This window comes from Mauremys reevesii, linkage group 3 (assembly GCF_016161935.1).
Source record: "Mauremys reevesii isolate NIE-2019 linkage group 3, ASM1616193v1, whole genome shotgun sequence".
Classification (NCBI taxonomy): Eukaryota; Metazoa; Chordata; order Testudines; family Geoemydidae; genus Mauremys; species Mauremys reevesii.
Window position 1 is genome coordinate 130,051,043 of NC_052625.1, and position 20,215 is coordinate 130,071,257.

The 20,215-nt window shown below is 38.8% G+C and overlaps 1 protein-coding gene across 8 annotated transcripts in view; it reads right to left on the reverse strand.

Moving 5' to 3' along the window:
- PRDM1 (PR/SET domain 1) overlaps positions 1–20,215 on the reverse strand; it is a 123,943-nt gene that overhangs the window by 53,158 nt on the left and 50,570 nt on the right. Inside the window, exon 1 of one of the 8 annotated variants that reach the window (XM_039532890.1) lies at positions 19,875–19,909. The exons of 4 other annotated variants lie outside the window; for them this stretch is intronic. The gene's annotated coding sequence lies outside the window, so the exon portion shown is untranslated. Of the gene's footprint in view, positions 1–12,986; positions 13,114–13,272; positions 13,378–16,001; positions 16,117–19,874; positions 19,910–20,215 lie in introns of those variants that run through there. 3 more of the 8 variants (XM_039532889.1, XM_039532885.1, XM_039532891.1) reach the window with 3 other exon arrangements.

A 20,215-nucleotide genomic window follows, 5' to 3' on the forward strand; every position in this document is an offset into this window, starting at 1 on the left:
GGAACGGAAGGGCCCCCTGCCGCCGAAGACCCCGGGCCCCCGGAATCCTCTGGGCGGCCCTGATGCTGCTTCTACTCCTCCCTACCCCTGTGCAACTCTGCCTCCATTCAGAGCTCTACAGCCAGACTTTGATCCTGTGGGTTCTGCAGGACCCACTGCCATAATAGCAGGAGCTGGTAAAATGTACTTTATTGTGGGTGCTGGGCGGGATTGGATGGGCAAAAAACCCCAACATACTGCAGTAATTTGTGGGGGCGCGGAGGGGAGGAATGCAAATTTAGCTACACCTGCTGTTTAAATTGACCTTATTATTGATCACTTAGTTTGAGCCTCTTTTTAAAATTTATTTCTATCAAGAACCTAGTGCTGTGAGCAGTTTTTCTGTTAAATGTTTTTCAAAAAGCAATAATAATCCTGACATATAAATAACTTGAATGGTATATTTCAAAGTTCTAAAAACGGTGCTTAAGCAGTTTTTAAAATTCCAGTTTAAAAACAAAAACAAAACAAACAAAAAAAACCTTACTTTTTATAATCAGTTAAAAAAAACCCAGCACCTTTTAAAGCAAAATTGTGGTGCAATTTGTTTTGGCATTCCGTGTGATATACACATGATAGTTTCTCATAAATAGAATTTCAGCAACGTAAAGCAAGTTTCTCTTTTTATAAATAAAGGTTTTAATACTTAAATTTAAGCAAGGTATGGGAGAGATTTGATGTCTATTGCAAAAGAGTTGAAGTTTTTTTTACATGGTTTAAGCAAGATTGGTTTTATTCTTTTAGTGCTAAAAATTGTGTCTGAATTCCATTTATACATATATTAATTTTTTTTTTAAGTAGCATGGTGAAATCTGTCTCTCTTGGGGGATTTGCAGGTTCTAAGGTTTTCGCAGGGCGGACCAGGATAAAAAATGCAAGAAACAATGTGAGACCTGAGCGGGATTAAAAAAAGTCCTTCCCAGGGCTCTACGCCCTTGTATCATCACGAAAGCCACTAGGGACTGCAGTGGAGGCCAGAACTGGCCCCAGAGTTTCAAAGGGACAAACTAAAGAAAAGAAATCTACTCTAGATTTAAGAGAGAAAAACAAAACATGAAGTTGGGAGAAACCAAATCAATTTTGGATCAGCCTTTTTGGCAGAAGGAGAACCAAAAATCACTAGACCACAGGCCCCTACTGTTAAAAAAAACCTTTATTTTGAAAAGCATTCAAATAACTGGATCTGAACTATTAGAGTGCCTTTGAGACATAGTGATATTAAATGGTTTATTCCCTAGAGTTCTCTCTCCATCTGAGGTGTTGAGTCAACTTGCAGTGACCTCTGACTGACCGACACAGCATTTGTAAGTGCTGTGCAGCGGTCACAGTCAGGAAGCACTCTTCTGAAACATTGCCCTTTCAAAACACCACTATGAAAAGCAACAGCTGAGGTGCCCCAGGAGTTAGTCGTCCATCCTTGTCCACTGTGGAGGAGATCTCCTTCACCCTTTTGGGGTTTCATCTATCTTCATTTGCTTTTCCTTGTTGCCATTTCCTCTGACTTTTCAAACTCAGGACAGTGGTAGCTATTATTCATTCTCTTGCTTCTTTGCAGTTGCACTGCAAGGAGCTGTTGCTTTCCATCACTACTATGTTACTATTTAGATAACATTTTATTTTGATCAATGATTTTCTGCTCAGATGGCAGAATCCAGAGCATACTGTTAATGAGTAAGAGCAGGAAAGGATTCCCTCCCCCCCATCATTATTAATACTTTTTAAAGTAGTAAGAGAAAAAACATTAAGGCAAACATTCACTTCTGGACCCTGCCTTCTAAGATGGACAACAACAAACAGCCATAGAGTATACTCACTGCAGCCAGGCTGGCCGTACTGTGGAGTTACTCTCTTTCCTTTATTCATCCACCTTCCCACACTTGTAAGAAATATCACAGTAGTCTAGACTTTTTTTCATCCTTCTGGAAGTATCATTAACATGCTTCTCAGAGAAGAATAAAAATTATAGAGGTTCCTAACCTTATTGGCAAAGAAAACCTCAGCTGACTATGAAGTACATACACTGAATATTCTCAATATCAAGACCATCTTCAAGCAATTTCTCACACTTATACTACATTCATTTTATGTAAAACAGATGCATGTCTTTGAGGTAGGTTTTGTCTTTTATTCTTGTATTGTGAAAGTCCTTTCTAATTAAAACAGGAAATACAAATTTCCTTGTCTAGTTCTAAGGATAAAGATCACTTAGCGCAGCTGTCTGCAGATTCAGATGGAACTCCTTTAGCAATTCATAATGAATGTTTTGCTGAACTCAAGGGTTCAGATCCATTGAGCTACATATGCTGCAAAGGAGCTGTACTGAGTTACAGCAGATGAGGATCTGGCCCAAGTTTCTCAATCACTTCTTGAATCCAAATATCAGATGCCTATTAATTGTCACTATTTAATAGTTGTATTGTGGCTGAGCCTAGAAGGCCCAATCAGGGATCAGGGCCCCATTATACTCAGCAGTGTGCCCAGCATGAGGTGGGATGAAGAAAAATTAAATGCAAAAACAAACAAGCAATGAAAGCTGGGGAAGAGAGTGGGTCATAGTGCTGACTATAGAATGAATAGAAAATCAGTTAAAATTCAAGCTGTAATTGAATGTAATTCACAATAGTTCTGACCCATCCTTCTAATTAAAAAAAACAAAGAAGGAAGCAAACATTTCCTTTACTGACTGTGGAACTGACAGCAAGTATTCTGGATGTATTAAGCCTACTTCCTTCTCATCAACTTCTCTTGTGTTATGTTGTGTGAGTCAAATGTGATTGATAAAAATGGGCTATTCTTCAGTTCTGACACATTAAACCCCAAGCAAGTTTATAATCACAATTGATCAGCCATGGGGGAGCCTGAAGCAGATACGGTGTCTATTGAGTGGGCTAGAAGAAACTAATTTTCACACTTGTCAAGGCTAGATTAATATCCTTGCTAATTGCACGTTAGGAACGGCCAATTAGTTCTAGCTAAACAGCTTTCATTTGGAAGGGGGAGAAGCAGCCTGTTGTCATCATCAGGACTCACTGTTCCACTGAACAGAGCTGTGTTCAAAACTGCATGTCCCTCAGACATTTCATTGGAATCCCTGCTGTATGGCACAGCAATAAAGTCATTCTCCTACCTATGAGTCTGCTTTAATGATGATGGAGATCGCAGAAGCGACAATGCTTGAATAAGAAAAATAAACTGCTGCATGACAACTATGTGGACTAAAACTAATTTTCCAACAATAAGCAGTTTCAGCTTTTTCTAAAAGAAACCCCACCAATTTCCAGATCAGCAAAAGGGATTTTCACTGTTTTTCTAAATAAAATCTTCTTTTTGTGCTACAAAGGATACTCACCCCCTCTATAATACAATACCTCCACCCCAGCAAGAACAAGCCAATAACTTCGCTGAATTTGCAAAATGTGATTAAGTAAAGTTCTGACCTTGGAGTAACAACTTTGAATTCCGACAACAGAAATGTCAATAATACCTATGGAACATTTAAAAACAAAAGTCAGGGGCCAAGGGTTATTCCCATGATTCATCAGTAAACATGACAGGAAGGCTAGTTAATAAACACCAACTAACCCCTTCAATTACAGCAATAAATTGTTCAATTGGTTAAATGTCCACAAGTTCTGCTCCATACACCACTGTGAGCTGTTTAATTAGCAAACTGTTGCATCACTCAACAAACAGATATTGGCGAGCACTGGGGGACACAAGGTCCTTTAAGAATTAGTAGTGCTGATGTGCCATTCTGCTTGCTTTTTGCAGGACTTGTATTCACAGAATTGAATGAATAACTATAGATTAGAGGTATGTCAGAAACTGGTGTTTAAGAGTCTCTGTAAGAGCTAATGATCCATTAATGCTTGTGTTTCAAAATGGTGTTAAAATAATGAGAGCTAAGTATTATCAAAAACCTCCTTCTTAAGCAATTTTCCATGTTTGGTTAAGACATGCTGCAAATTAAGCTCCCCAACTGCAACAAAACTAGATTTACACACAAACTGTCTCTCAGATTCCAATTTATACTGCTCAGTGGTCATATCTGGGAATTGTATGTTCCACAAAATAAATCTTTAATTTAATATAAATGAGCCCAATCCTAGGAATCATTTTTGGTGAGGGTACTCAGGACCTTCAAGGATTGAGATGTATGTTCGTTTACTACTAAGGGACAGATTTAATAGTTGGTCACTCAAGGCCTTTTTCCAAAGCCCGTTGAAGACAATGACTTCAGTGGGCTTTGGATCAGGGCCATATTATGTTACAAACACCATGTGATTAATTACTGACTGTTAAAAATTGTTAGCTGCTGTACAGATATTGCTGTTGTCAAACAGATTAATTTAATATAAAGCTCTAAAACAATTTCAGTTAACTTCCCTCCTCCTCCACCCCAACAAAACAGAAAAAGGAGATGAATAATATGTATTATGCTATAAACTGAAAGGATATGCTGTTCCTCCACTCAGGTTTTCTTTATAAAATTTTACCAGACATAAGTTCTGTAGCATTAAAAAAATGGGTGCAGAAGATGATATGTTACAGAAGTTTGAATGCTTGTGGCAAACAGCAAATGCACTCATAAAACTTTTTATACAGAACTAAGGAAACTGATTACTCTCGCTGGGTCAAAAAGCTCCTTTGAAAGAGGGCTTTCCAAATAGATATACACTTAAGCCTAGATTTTTAAAAACATGTTTAGTCACCCAAGGATGCAGATAGCTGCCTAACAGGATGTTCAAAGATGCCTATGTAAAAGGATAAATGGACACAAATCAGATATTAGGAATGGCAATATACAAAAACCTGTAGGAGAACACTTCAGTCTCCCTGGACACACAATAGCAGATTTAAAGCAGCAAAAAAACTTCAGGACCAGACTTCAAAGAGAAACTGCTGAGCTTCAGTTCATCTGCAAATTTGACACCATCAGCTCAGGATTAAACAAAGACTGTGAATGGCTAGCCAACTACAAAAGCAGTTTCTCCTCCCTTGGTGTTCACACCTCAACTGCTAGAAGAGGGCCTCATCCTCCCTGATTGAACTAATCTCGTTATCTTCAGCCTGATTCTTGCTTGCATATATATACACACACCTGCCTCTGGAAATTTCCACTACATGCATCCAATGAAGTGGGTATTCACCCATGAAAGCTCATGCTCCAATACGTCTGCTAGTCTATAAGGTGCCACAGGACTCTTTGCTGCTTTTAAAGATGCCTAGGGACCAGGTCCTCAAAGGTAGTTAGGTGCTTAACTCCCATTGAAATCAATGGCATCCAAGGCGCTTTTGAAAGTGGAACTCAGCGTCTAAATCCCTGACAGTGGAAAAAGTGCGTAGGCATTTTTGGAAATCCCACTATTAGGTCTTGTAATGGTAAACAGAGCAACGCCTAAATGCCTTCAAAAATCTGGGCCTTACGCCCCATCTAAATCTAATTCATATCAACGGAAGTCTTTCCACTGACTCACGGGCACTGGATGAGGCCCATATATGTATTTATGGTGTTAAGCCCAATAAAGAAAATGTTGTAAAGGGATGCTGTATTATAGATCAATATCATCAGCCATCTCATATTTATTCTTGTTCTTTTACACCCAGCAAGGTACTTCAGCACATGCAAACTCATTCGGGGTAAGGTGTGGGGGAGAGCCCAAACCCAGTAGTGATGTTCTTTTGCTGTGATGGCTCAAATGGGCTTTTATTCTGGAGATATTTTACAAGCAGTACATAACCTTTGTACTCCAGACTGTCTTTAGGACCTACACTCTGATCTGTGAAGGTTAAAGATTTCAGATAAACTTTCCACCCAGGGAAAGCATTATAAATATTTGGCAGGTACACTGCACCTGATAAAATTGCCATAAAACAAATGTTAGTAAAGACTCTTATATTCAAAAAGTATTTTTCCATAAGAATCTTAAACTTTATTCTTTTTAATCAAAGTAAGATGGCCTAACACAGAACAGCATTCAAGATAGCTGTGCTTAATAAGATGCACTTCCAAGCAAAATAGCAAAAAATAGGATCTGGATTCAGGATAGATTTTTGTTTAATAAACAAATAGAATAAATATTTAGTCCAAAGACCTTCTCTTATTTCAGATTCTTAACCTCAGACTTGCTTTAGATAGTTTGATTTCACACCTTACCCTTTCTATACAAATTCACTTCAACTAAATCTGAAACTCATAAAATAATACATCACAGTAGCCAGTGTGTGACTGTATTTCCTGAATGTAGTGTGTCTTCCTCCTAAATTAATAAAAAAATCACTTGGAATTTACAAAACAAAAATCAGTCGTGTTTTAGGACTAGCAAAATTCTTGTTTGATCCATTTCAAATACACACATTTGCTTTTATTTCATTCTCTATTTTACATCAATTCAATGCTTTTAATCATAATATTAAATCCGGGATTGGCAACCTTTGGCATGCGGCCCACCAGGGTAAGCACCCTGGCGGTTCGGGCTGGTTTGTTTACCTGCCGCATCCGCAGGTTCGGCCAATTGTGGCTCCCACTGTCCACGGTTCACTGCTCCAGGCCAATGGGGCCTGCGGGAAGTGGCGTGGGCCGAGGGATTTGCTGGCCACCGCTTCCCGCAGCCCCCATTGGCATGGAGCGGCGAACAGCGGCCAGTGGGAGCCGCGATCAGCCGAACCTGTGGATGCAGCAAGTAAACAAACCGGCCCGGCCCGCAGGGTGCTTACCCTGGCAGGCCACATGCCATAGGTTGCCGACGCTTGTATTAAATAATAGTCATGTGTGAATAGTCTGTCAAGATAACACGATATTACCATAATTTTGGAGCCCAAATTTAGGTTTTGCTTTCTAAAAGTGATCTTAAAAAACATAATAGGTACACAATTGTCCCAATACATTTCCTTTTAAATTCAGTGAAAAGTTGTTTAGACATTCACTGTGAGAACTGAAGCTTCAACAAATGACAACTAGAGAGTAAAACTATTAACAATAGTGAAACCAACCAGTGTAGTTTCATTGTGCAACCTGAGTGAAATGAAGTATACTGTAAACAAACAGCATAAATTGTGAAAAGTAAGCTTTTTTTTATTCTCTTAGGACTTGATCATTTTCTCACTAACAACAGTCAGGAGTAACTCCATTGAATTAAATATAGTTATATCAGTAATTTAATGAGAAAAGACTATAGCATACTAACAACAAGGAATATTTATCTTGATAGTAAAAATGGTTTTAACTTGTCAAATTCCATTTACATTTTAAATTTTTCTTCTTCTTAACAGCTGCTTCTGTTGTCAGTTGTAGAGGCTATATAGTTATAATTTTATTACTTTATTCAGAGCTAAGCAATCTCATTTGTTTGTGGGGCAAATATTTGCAGATGTCATCAAAGAAAAAAAGAGCTATATTGCCTAAAGTCAGGAAGTCATAAGTAAAGAGGGCTCGTTTGCAGGCTAGCTGATCTCTATCCTATACCACTACCCAAGGTCACAAACCTGGAATACCAAGTGGCTATAATTAAAAAAGACTAAAATATACTGGTTCTAGCCTAGACATGATTTAAAACCAACATATTCTGATATTCTGCATTGAATTTCAGCCATCTATATGTAGAAAGAAAGAGTTTGGAAACTAAGCAAGAACCACAATTACTTATTTCATGTGTGTAAAATTGATTTACTACTCTATTTTAAAAATAAGTTTAAATACAAGATAGCCCAGAACTGTAACAATTAGATCCAGATCCAAAGTTTCCCCAAAGTTTGAGGGTTGTTCAGACTGGAGTTTCAGTGCAGACCCACCCTTAATCTAAACCTCTTACACTGAGCAAGCTGGAAATGCAATGCTATTGCTGTTCAAAAATGTGGAGACGACTTCTTGTGGTAAGTCTCTCTTGCGGCAGAGTTCTAAAGTTTTGCCATCATCTATAGTAAGTTCAAGAAACATGATTGTTATCTGAGGCTCAGCACAAAGCCTCTCTTTGTTTTCACAGCAGAGTACAGCTTTAAGTTCTACAGACCTTCCACTTTCCTGAACACACTCTCTCTCTCTCATATTTTTATATATATATGAGCTTCATCACTAAATTGCCCCTTCAATCACCGTGCAGAATATCTCCACACAGTCACTTCCTGTGCAAAGCATGTTTTTGCTTTTTTTCTTTCCCCTTTTCTTGAAGTGTGAAAGCAAAGTTATGCCAGCTATCCAAATCAGTCTTCTACTGCATTGGGCACCTGTTTGGACACCAGTCAGTTAATAAGCAAAACAACAGCTGAGTGAGGTCAGCTACCCTGTGAACTTCAGGACATATAGGAGACCCTGGCACACCCATCCCTCCAGTCTTCATTTGAAAATAGCAGTTCTAGACACATGATGCCTTCCCTTCCTGTTTGAAGAGACAGTGAAAGCCCTCCTACTGTCTTCTCTTACTCGCTTAAGAGGGAAGCCCGAGTCTCACAGCCTTGCTAAGCTCTGTCTGGGATGCAGGTGGAGGGGGGCTCATCCCACAGGAGCAGTGTTTGTTTAAGGAGCTCAGGTTCAGTAGGGACAGCTAACCATTAACGAAACCCCAGAGAGATCAAATTACACTCACCATGGGTGCTTATTAACATATATTTACACTCATGTGCAGTTTAGGGCAACCACTTTTGTTACTCAGAATGGCAGCACCTAAACAAATTGGCACAACACAACAGAAAATCACAAGTGCCTAAAAGTGAAAAATCACAAACAACACTACAAACAACACACACTACACTAAGCTTGGACACCAGCTTCTTGTTTGTGCATGTGGTAGTTAGTTAAACCTAAATTCTGAAGAAGAGCTCAGTGTAAGATCAAAGGCTTGTCTCTTTCACCAACAGAAGTTGGTCCAATAAAAGATATTACATCACTCATCTTGTTTTTGTTACCTATATTGAAAACTGATCACAACTACATAGACAAACATTAAAAATTAAACCCAGAGGTATGTATATTTTAACAAAGACCCTATAAGCACAGTCAGTATAAAGGGGTCATTCTCCCCTCCTCAGATTAAATTTGCTGAAGAGCATATTGATATTCAGGAAAGTCTAATTTTCATAGTCTGAAGTAGCAGCAGTCAATTTATAAACTGTAAGCATACCACATTTCTACAAGTTCTACATTTTTACAACTTTTTGTAGTCTTATAAAAATTACTCAGAACTGAAACATGTTCTCAACAAGAAACAAAACTATTTGATGCTGCCATTATTTTGTTTCAATGCAAAAATATGAATAAGTCTTTAGTTGTAAGTGATTTGTAGTCATATCACAAAAATTACTTTGCCAAGTCCAAACTTGTAGACAACCATGGACTCAATGCTAGCAAAAAGGCTTTGCAATGAAACAAAATTGTTCTAACAACCCTCTTTGGGCTCACTAATCTGTCTCAAGGTGCTTACAGTCTACAACAGAGGTCGGCGACCTCTGGCGCGTGGCTCGTCAGGGTAAGCACCCTGGCGGGCCGGGCAAGTTTGTTTACCTGCCGCGTCGGCAAGTTCGGCTGATTGCGGCTCCCACAGGCCGCGGTTCACTGTTCCAGGCCAATGGGGGCTGCAGGAAGTGGCACGGGACAAGGGATGGGCTGGCCACGGCTTCCCACCGCCCCCATTGGCCTGGAGCGGCAAACCGCGGCCAGTAGGAGCTGCAATCAGCCAAACCTGCAGATGCAGCAGGTAAACAAACTGGACCAACCCGCCAGGGTGCTTACCCTGGTGAGCCGCGTGCCAGAGGTTGCCAACTCCTGGTCTACAAAGAGAAGATAAAGGGTGAAAGAATGGAAATGTTATTGTGTCTATATATATCTATAGATATATATAGATAGAGAGAGAGAGAGGCAGGCAGGCATGGGCACCTTCCCCAATCCTACAATTCTGGATTTAGCAAAACAATTTTTAAACTTCATTGAGACTTTTTGTGGGTACTAACGTTCACTTGTGCAGAGACAGGTTCAGTATTGGAACATAGGTGACTTGCCAAAAGTCATTCAGTAAGTCTAAAACAGAGCCAGGAATTGAGAGCATATAACCTCCAGTCTCTTTACCACAAGCCTATGCTTCCTTTTACACCATTTTTACATCCATGTAACTCCATTCATGTCAGTGGAGTTACTGTACTCATTTATTTCACTGTAAGATCAAAATCAGGCCCTTAGCTTTTGCATCTTTCTAGCACGGAAATTTCTTCATTTTAGGGCCCTGATTCAGCAAAGCACTTAAGCATGTGCTTATCTTAGAGCAGTGGTTCTCAAAGCCAGTCCACTGCTTGTTCTGGGAAAGCCCCTGGCAGGCCGGTCCAGTTGGTTTACCTGCCGTGTCCACAGGTTCGGCCGATCACGGCTCCCACTGGCCTCCAGTGCCGCTTCCCGCAGCTCCCATTGGCCTGGAGCGGTGAACCGTGGCCAATGGATGCTGTGATTGGCCAAACTTGTGGACGCGGCAGGTAAACAAACCAGCCCGGCCTACCAAGGCTTTCCCTGAACAAGCGGCGGACTGGCTTTGAGAACCACTGACTTACAGCACATACTTAAGTCCATCCCTGCTCAGCAAAGTACTTAATTATGTGCTTAATTCTTATTTAATTGAATGAGACATGAACATGTGCTTAAAGTTAAGCCCTTTGCTTAAGTGGGGTCTAAACTGGGGCCTAGGACCAAGGGGAAAAAATTAGAGCTATATGATTTCCAGTGCAGTTTCCCCACAGATTTTAGTTTAAGACACAAAAAGGGAAAATGGAACACTATTTTAATTCGTAATTTGCAATGACTTTTTGAGAATAGGACCAATAAAATAAAGATATCAATTATACTAACAAAAATAAGTCTCTTCTCCCAACACACCCATACCCGTGTTCAGGGCCAAGGATTCATTCTCTGTTATGTGGAGTGGTATTTTCCAGGCCTTGGGGAAGCCTTCGGCTTTCTCAATATAGGTACTTGAAAGATTAAATTTGACAATGTAAAAGAAAATATTTGATAAGTAAACTAAACTATAATTTAATTGTAGATCATCTTAAGGCAAAAATTAATAGAGAAGTGGGGAGACTTTCAGGAAAGAGAATATACAGTAAAAAATTAGCGTGCAGTGAGCATACCATACTTCAGGACTTTGGAAGGGTGCCTGCAATAGCTGGTGCAAAGGGGGTCCAATGAGAACAAGCTCCTCGTGCCATGGCATAGCCATCATCAGGAGACATCAGTCTACTAAATCTCCTATTGTGTAATGAGTTCCTAGTGGGTGGATCCCTGTGCCCAAACAGAGCTCATTGCAGGATCAGGGCCTAAGAAACCCTCAGAGAGACTCCAAGATTTCCCAGCATGGCAGAAAGACAATATTATATAGTAGAGAAGGAAAAATAATACAAATATTTTAAGAACTATAAATACATTTGCCAATTTCTTTACTTTCTCTGGCATTTGTCTGCCCTACCCTTCTGACCCTCATGTGTTCAATAAAACATGTTTCCCCAGTGATAAGACCTTACCCTGACCAAACATACTCTCTTTACTGCAGGGTTCACTGTTCAAATTAAAGCTACCTTGCCTGTTTCAAGGATATCCATACCAATTGGATGGCCACTGCCATAAAGCTGGAAAGTTAGGCGTCAGGGACTATAGCTGCAGGTGAAATGTAGACATGTTTCTGCTTTTTTGCCAACAATGCAGCTGTAGAATTATATTGAGAAGAGCCTTGTTTAAAACGCAAGAACTAAAGTTATTCATGTTTCTATCAAACACTTGAGCATCATTTCACTATACTACATGCCTTGGATGCATTGGACTGGATGGCTTCCACTTTCACACAAATGGCATTTCCGGTAATTAAAGTTCTAAAAGTCATTTCAACAAATAATTTCCATACATTTATAGATTATTGGCATTTCCTAAATATCAACTTCTACCATTCTTACCCTTGTCAGAAAGGGCTGGTTTTCTATAAAATGAGTAAATTGGTACTCAGGAGAATGATTTCATGTATGCTTTTGATTTTTTACTTAATTGGAATACTATTTAGCTACAACTCCCATCCTGCAAAGGCTAACACGTGCTTAATTTTATGAGCTATGCGTAGTTCCATTGAAGCTGATGGCATTACTTACAGTACATAAAGTTAAAACAGAAGTGCAAGTCCTGGTAGAATCAGGGCCCCAAATCTGAACAGCTACTAGCCATATCCTTTTGATGAAGCTAGCCAATAACTGTGGATATAAAATGTTTACAAACTACTTTGAAGATGAAAAATGTAATGTAAGTGCATAAGTGTGGATGTTGGACAAGGGGAGTGGAAGGAGAGAAGGGTAGAAAAACTGACTGTATTGACTGGCCTGATGTTTGCCATGGAAACTACAACTCACTATTAGCAGCTGTAGGATTGTGAAGCTTTGTGTATTTTAGGAAGCATCTGACATTCAGTAGACAAACTCAATCCAATATTAAAGGAAGCAACTCCTCAACCTCAGTTTAGTCTCTGAAATTAAGATAAACAATTCCCCATATGCATGAAGTATTTCCAGTGGTGGACAGCTCTGAACTTGCAACAACTTGCATATGAAAAAACCTGAGAAGCACAACAGGTGTTCCTTAAACTGGTAAATTATTTCTCCATTTTGCATAATTGTAATATCTCCCATCCTCCCCATCAATACATTAAATAAGTAAATAAAATAACAGTTTAGAATTAAACTTTCCCTGGTATACTTTAAGAATGGTGGATTTATCTAACCAGATTAAATACTTTAAATGTCTTTAAAGCAGAACAAACTAGCAATAATCCCAAATACATCCTAATTTTGTTCATACTCTAGTTGTCCTAACATTTTCAGCATTATGCATTTTAGCAAATATAGACATCTCAATCAGACAGACTGTTATATGGAAGCATGTATTTTTAGGGGGGGAAAAACTGATTTTTTCAGCATTTAACTTCCCTACTTACCCAGTGTTCCCTACTTACTCAAACTCCATAATGTATTTCTGATCTACTAGAAAGAAAAGAAAATTCTCAAGCTCACATGTACTGATTTGGTACTGCTTGATTTTTAACATTAGGGGTATAAAAGGTTTCACTACAATAGTGGATTACAGAAATCAGTCAGGATACAGCAGAAAGTTGTTAGTCTGGATTACCCCCTTCAATAAATAGATAATTCACTCTCCTCCCTCCTACTTGCCCTTTATCATTGATGGAAAAAGAACATTGCCACTGTCAAATGTATACTCACTTTTCCCCTCAAGAAGCTTCTAATAGTATTTGATCCTAGAGCATTCAGGAGAGACCTGCACTTGAGCAATGCTTTCCCTCTTCACAGCAGAGGCCACTCACTGCTCTGCCACTTTAAAATGTGGATCTCAAAGCCTTCTGTGTCAATAGTAATCGCTGGAGGGGTCACATGACATGGCCTTTGTCTCTTTCCTGCAAGTGTGGCAGTGGTCATGGCCAATGATTAAGACAGGGGATCGCAAAGGGATGAAAAATGTTTAATCTGTATTCCAGCTGTCAAAGGGTTAAGAAAGGTCACCTCACTCTTTCCTTCTATCATAATCAGAGCTGGGTACCTGCCACTACCTGAAATGTTGGTCCTGTTGAATTATAGAATATTCTCTAACAAAAAGAAACTGGATCACTGGCCTGGGGGAACCATAACATTTATTCCAATGGTAATGAAAGACAGAGTGCTTTGATCACTTTAGCGACTATCCATCTTTAACTGCTGAAAGCAAGCCCACTTCTACAGCAGAAGCAACAGAAGCACCATCCAGAAGCCTGCTTCCTCCATCCAGGCCTAGATGTCAGGCTAATCAGTTTGATCTGACAGATTTTAATTAAATTAATTAAGTCTTTTCTGAATGGACTTGATTAGCATTCCACAGAGGAATCAGTTGTAAAAAGAAATCCTGCCAGCAGGATCAGCCCTAATACTTTTCCTCTTCTCACAATGAGGAATATTTATTATTTTTTATTATGAATCATTATTTTATAAATGACTGATATTTAGGCACAAGATTGTTTTAGCACCCAGTAACTATAGCCTTAAACAAACAAACAAACACAAACATTTCCAAGATTTTCTGTAAGCAATTTTTCTACTTTGAAATTACTTCCTTCATACCAACTTTATATAAAAGATCTAATGCTGTAAGCTATGTGCGCACACAAAATATGCAAGAACAAGTTGCACAGATCCTGGTCACTTCCAGTCAGGTTTTCCAACTTTCTCAGACTGGCTTCTTGTGAAAATTCAGGAGATACACAATTGAAAACACATGTTATCAGTGAATAATGCTATGTTTTAACACTGTAAGAAGGTGAGCTGGCAATAACATTTCACTTTCCTCTCGTTCATCTGAAGCAGAGCAAAAATAATTTGTGATCAACAAGGATTTGATATAATGTTCTGGCTATTTTAGGGCCATAGACACCCCTAAGTCTATGCAGCTCTTGAGGGTTGCATGTCTGAACTAAGGGCAGCATATCCTTACTACCTAAGGTCAGTGCTTAATTTGTGCCAAAGCTTATCAGGGCTAAGCATCAGCACCTTTAGGTTTGGCAGTCATAGCCCCAGCACCTCTGGCCTTGCTGCATCATTTATGAGTGTAAAAAAAATTGCTTGAGTCCCAGCACCTCTTTCATTACAAATTAAGCACTGCCTAAAGCCACAGTCTTGCACCTGAGTTCATGTGGGTGGACCTCTGTACCTGTGCAGAGACCCATCAACTTCTAAAGGGCTCCATGCAGGCACAAAGCTTCACCAGTGCAGATTAAATTGTAGGATTGGTCCCAAGAGACCACCTTTCTTCCCATGCCACACTGCTGTCTGTGATCCACAAAAGTGCTTCAGCTGGAGCTCCTCTTATACAAATGAGGTGGCAAATGCTGGTTGGGAGTTCTCTATGAGGGGTCATTGACTTAGGAATTCATTCTCCCCTGGGTCTGCCAGAGCTTAGAATTGTTATCCTTATGATCTCATTGCACACCCCATCTTTCTTCTCCAAGCTTTTTAGCTTCTCTCACCTCCCATCTTTCCCCTGCAAAATAGCTTTTAGTTTTAATTTGATAGGAAGGGAGCTGACCCTGAAGTTGTAACAAAGAATCCTGTGGCACCTTATAGACTAACAGACGTTCTGCAGCATGAGCTTTCGTGGGTGAATACCCACTTCTTCAGATGCATCTGAAGAAGTGGGTATTCACCCACGAAAGCTCATGCTGCAGAACGTCTGTTAGTCTATAAGGTGCCACAGGATTCTTTGTTACTTTTACAGATCCAGACTAACACGGCTACCCCTCTGATACTTGACCCTGAAGTTGTATGAGAGTCCTGATCTAGTTTAATCAGAAGTAGCAGGGCTTCCTGCTGCAACTGAAGTGATACTGGGAGTTATGCACTGAATGACCACTGCTTTTACCTTTCCAACATTTCTCTTCCTTCTGGTCACTAGTAAGAACATAAGAATGGCCCTACTGGGTCAGACCAAAGGTCCATCTAGCCCAGTATCCTGTCTTCAGACAGTGGCCAGTGCCAGGTGCCCCAGAGGGAATGAACAGAAGAGGTAACCATCAAGTGATCCATCCCCTTCGCTCATTCCCAGCTTCTGGCAAACAGCTTCTACTGTACTTCTAACAGAAAAAAAAGAAAAAAAATCAAACTAAAGAGCCTTCTAGGAAGAAGTGAAAGACAAATGGAAGAAGAGAAGAAGCAATAAGAGGAGGCTGAAAGAAGAAAAGCAGGGAGTGAGGAAAGGAAAGAGGAGAGCAAGAAGCCAAGGAGAGAAGAATAAGAGAGAAGAGGGTTTGGGGGAGAAGAGTTAATGAGGGAGAAGAAGAGGTAAGTCTGTTGCTTTCCAGAGAAACAAGGGATCCTGAAAAAAAGAAAGTAGAATTAACAAACATTTTTTAAACACCCAAACTAGGAAAGCAAGAAGGTGATATATTGTAGGAAAGAGACATTGTTACCTGACATTATTATTTACCCAACTGTTGTTAATAACCCACTATTAAATTGAATCACTATGTTTTAAAGGTCACTAGAAAATCTTGCATTTTGTCTGGTCAGCAGCCATTAGTTGTGGAGGATACTTGTGATGTGGCTCATAAACAAAAGTTGACCCGGCGATTGACCAATAAATAGTATTTCCTAATGCTATTTTATGCTGTTAGTTTGAACAGAATCTCCTGGTTTACTTTTACTCAAATGGGGGGTTCATCACTTAGAATTTTTACCATGTAGTTTAAGTTACACAAGGAGCTAAAAAGTATTTTTTTGAGGTTTGTGGGTTTGTGCAGCTGATGAATGTAGCTGGTTTTCAGATGCATGCATGTTAGGCCAAATTCTGCTGTCAGATACATGTACATGTGCAGAAGCCAATGCAGCAGTGAAAGTTTTATTCTTATACCTAAATAAAGATAGGAATTTAAAGCTATCAGGCTAGCTACTTGGTTAGCTACTTCTAGGGTCATATTTTGACTATAGGGAGCTTCTAGTCTGGAATATTTTGTGTATACTGGGAGAAAAGAAGAGAGACATAAACCAAGAGCAAAATGGTTCACCTTTCAGTATGTAGGAAACAAAAAGAGCTCTGTTAAATGAATGATATTAAATCAATATCTGTTACAATAAAAATTGAGGGTTAGGGAGAAGAATTCAGTATGATTGACCTTCATGTTCCCTCTACTCTTTCATTAACTGTTCACTGAGGTGATCTCTGTCCAAATACGGGCAATTTGGAGCCTGTCATAGAATTACAAGATGTATTAGGGACTGCTGCCACAAATTTATAGCTACCAAGGCCTTTGCTGATTAAATTTTCCAGACTTGAAAGTAATATCAGTGGCAATGCTCTCAATTTAACCCAAGATCATCAGCATCATGACAAATTAGGAAGAAGATAACACTTTTCCCTTCACATTATCAAATAATTTGATCATCACTATTTTCTTCCTAGCTTGAATGATAAGCAAATAAATGTAATTTCAGATAAGCTAAATCAGCTTGACAGTTATTCCAGACACAAAAGAAAATCACCAGAAGTAGTCTGCCTGCAGACTGTCAAGCTAAAAAACATCACACGGTCCTCAACTTGCTTAAGGAAGAGAAGCTACTGTATTTTAATTTCAAACCCCAAATCATAACATTTCTTAAATATAAACAAAAAAGATTACTGCATCTCAAATAAATTAAAAATTAATGTAGTTGAGTCTGTGTACTGTATATGAACACTCCTTAAGGGCTGGATCCTGCATACACTTATGCATGTGAGTAACTTTACACACACAAGTAGTCTAACTGAATTCAGTGGGACTACTGATGTATAAATGCTTGCAGAGTCAGAGCCTTGGACTGTAAAGTCTTTGAAGCAGAAACAGGGTCTTAACTATCTGTAAGGGATCTTCCACCCATGTTTGACACTATATACATTAATTATCACTTTACTGAATTTTGCCAGCTCTGCAATTCCCCTCCACCCCAATTGCTATATATCTTCCTAGAGTGAAATTTTTGTACATAGGATGTTGTAAAATTTACTTTGATATTTAATTAATCTGGGATTTAACATTTGACAGTTTAAAGTATTTTAATCCAAACTAGATAGAATGTAAAACATTTCAAAAGCTTGTAAGTCTCAATTCTTGGGTAGGGTAGGGCAAAGAAGTAAAAATGTCATAGGATTCAAATCCTGAAACATTCTGACCTTTAAACTGAACCTCCCCATCTTCCCCCAAATTTTTAGGTTTAAGATAAATTCAGAAAACAAAAATTTCACCAATGAGTTTGATACATAATCAGTTAAACTACTGAATAAGCAATGAAGCACTTTTTCCTTTGAAAATCCCAATGCAATTTTGTGAGGAAAGACTGATTCAATATTTTAGATGGGAAGGTAATAGCATATTTTGCATCATATGTGCTTTCTCAGATTTTAATTAACAAGAAAAACAGGTTTTTGGTTGTAGTTTTAAAAACCCAGTTGTGAAATAACTGTTTCAAGATAAGAAACTCTGACTAAGATGACTTTTGGTCATCTCAGAAAAACACTGGTCCCCTTCCTTAATTACTTCATTCTGATTGCTTCAGTTTGGTAATCTTACATTTCAATAGCTTTTTACCGCAGATTCTTAGGAAGCTATAGGATTAAATGAGAGACACAAGGAATATTGCAGATTTTGATCAGTTATTAGTTTGGCCTAAAATAATGTTTTTAATAGATTGTAATCCATGACTCATTTTTTAAAATCCTCCCTCTTTCAATTTGTCTAACTTAAAATGTTAACAGATAGAAGATTCTCTTTGTAGACAGGCTGCAAACAAATGCAAGAAATGATTATAAACAAGATGAGTTAAATATAGTGTAAACCAGTTCTTTAATTTCCTTGTGATAAAAAAAACCCAAATGATTCCACTGGACTATTTTGCAAAGCTACTATTAAACAGATCGTATTCATCTGGCCAGCTTTTACTCACCTATTAATATTCAGTGCCACTCTCTTTTTCTGCCTCCACTTTCTCTTCTGCTATCTAGTGTTTGCTAATGAGCTACTCAGAGGGGTCCTTCAAATGAGCACTAAGTTTTGTGATGGGTGGTCAAACCCTCAACAGGCTGAAACTCAACTGAAATGGAAGAACCAAAAGAGAGTAGATTCTTCACTCATTCATTTATGTAAGACAAAAGCCTTAAATCACTAATCAGACACCAGCACATACATTAATTTAAAGTGTAGTTACAAAGATACAGATTAAAGTATGTGTTACAGAAGAAGGCTGTCTCATTAAAAGGCAAAAAAAGAAAGACGCGTGTTTTTCATTCTGGTCTGAGGCTCACTTGGATACACACACAAGGTCTTGATCTGCTACCTTACGACACTACAACTTAAAAACAATTTTGTTCTTTATTTGTTCCCATTCCAAACCACAAGAACTTAGATGTCTGCTTTTGGTAATGCATTTTTTTTTTGTTAATTCTTAACTGAGTACATAGAAAAAATATTTGATCTAATAATGTCTTCTTACTCACATTTATCACTTTCAATAAGGCACTATTGCACAAAGTAAAAAAGGTAAGAATAAGCAGCATGGATTAATTTGGTTCAAAACAGAAAAGCAGAAGTGTTCTGCTAGGCCACAGAAAAATATAAATGGAAGAGGGTAAGATTTGTTATGGTGTGTCACATACACAGTTACAAAGATCAAAGTGTTTGTAAAAGTACAAACAAAGCCATCCAGGATGAATTGTAAGATACTTCAAATCTTTCTCGCTTTCACTGGTCATGTTATATAATGGTGAACAGCATATACCGAACAATATAACAACCTCAAATACAAATGGAGGAATCTGATCAAATTTCAGTATATTGTGGATGTTTTTAATAAACTGTGTACATTTTTAAACAAATGCAGTTTTAGCCTTCGGACATTGTAAAAAGTAAAATTGACACTTGGTTACGTAAAACACAATTTTTTAATCCTATCATTTACTAAAGGGAAAGGGACTGTCTAAAAGCAAAACTTTCTTTGTCAAAAAGTAATTCTTGGTAACATCTACTTTCTTACAGCTTTTTCTTCAAAGTGAAAACAAACTGTAAACCTCACCTTCAACAACATAGCACAGGCCACGCACTGCAGTCTACTGGACAGTTTCTACTACAGTTGTGAACAGGGGCAGATCGCTTTCACACAGAGCCCCATGCAAGCCTGTGAGAGTCTTTATCAAGTGAGAAAGTAGAGCAGAAGCTATGAGTACATCTTTTAAGAAGGATATTTAGGAGCTTCTTCAATCCTTTTACCAGACACACAAACTGACTTTTTTTTTTTAAATCTCTAAAAATACTAACCCTTCTACTGAACTAGTGGGAACGGTCTTAGAAAGGGGTGGAGTCAGAGAAATCAGTCCAACAGGTCACCTTTCAGCCACCTATGACATCAGCCCGCTGCCCTGATTCTTTCATTAATACCTTTGAGCTGAAAACAATGGGCCTGCCATTAAGCACTACACAGTTCAAGATAAGAAAGCCCTAAGTAGATAATAATCAGTGCATTTAGCTGGATTTCAAACATTCAGCTGCTTAATCATTTCTTCCTCACTGCATGCTGCCCAAACATACAGGGAATGCTTTGGATGCTTTGAGCTAAGGGGTAGAGTAGAGGAAGGGGTAGAGGGATGGAGAGAGCAAGC